Genomic DNA, 886 nt, shown 5'->3' with positions numbered 1-886 from the left:
AACTCCATACTGTTTTCCAGAGTGGCTGCGCCAATTTGCATTCCCACCAACAGAGGATGAGGGTTCCCCCTTCCTCACATCCTTGCCAGTGTTTATTTCTTGTCTTTTTGGTACTAGCCATTCTGACTGGTGTGAGGTGATATCTCACTGTAGTTTTGATTTGCATTTCTCTGATGATTAGTGAGGTTGAGCATCTTTGTATGTGTCTGTTAGTCTCATGGCTAAAAATTTTAAAAATGAAAGCTGTAAGATTTCTGTGTATGTCTGTGTATATGTGTTATAGATGTGTGATCTTTTTCTACCTCCAGATGATATTGCCAAAATTAATTTGTAAAGAGCTCTGTTTAATCGGCTTAGAGTCAAAAAGGTATTTACATAAATCAGTATACTCTCAGAAATATAGGAACTAACCCAAATGGTTTTCAAGTACAAAGTGATCTAGGACAATCTTCGGTAAATAGAAGCTAGTTTAAGTGTGTTGGTTTAATTAAAATAAGCATGTCTTTAGAGTTACCAGCATTAAATATAATACTTTTGCTCTACCTAGGTTTACTAAAAGTGAATAAGCTCATATTATTTCTGTTACAGAATATGTCAGCAAGAATGATGTTTAATGTCTTATAAAATTTTCATAGGTGATTTAAACATAATTGTTAAGAACAAGTAAATTAAATATATGTAAGGAAGATAAAAGCTTATAGATGTACTTTTCAATAACAGTTATGCCTAATGGTAGATCTACCAAAAAACAGCTTCCAAAATCCAGGGGGTGGGAGGAGACGCAAAATATGTGAAGGAGATTAAAAGGTATAAACTTCCAATTATAAAGTAAGACACAGGGATGAAAAGTATGGCATAGGAGATATATCCAGTAATATTGTAATCA

Source organism: Crocuta crocuta, unplaced genomic scaffold (genome assembly GCF_008692635.1).
Source record: "Crocuta crocuta isolate KB4526 unplaced genomic scaffold, BGI_CrCroc_1.0 scaffold224, whole genome shotgun sequence".
NCBI classification, from domain to species: Eukaryota; Metazoa; Chordata; class Mammalia; order Carnivora; family Hyaenidae; genus Crocuta; species Crocuta crocuta.
The sequence above is the reverse complement of the archived record's forward strand: the minus strand, read 5'-3'. Positions refer to the sequence as shown.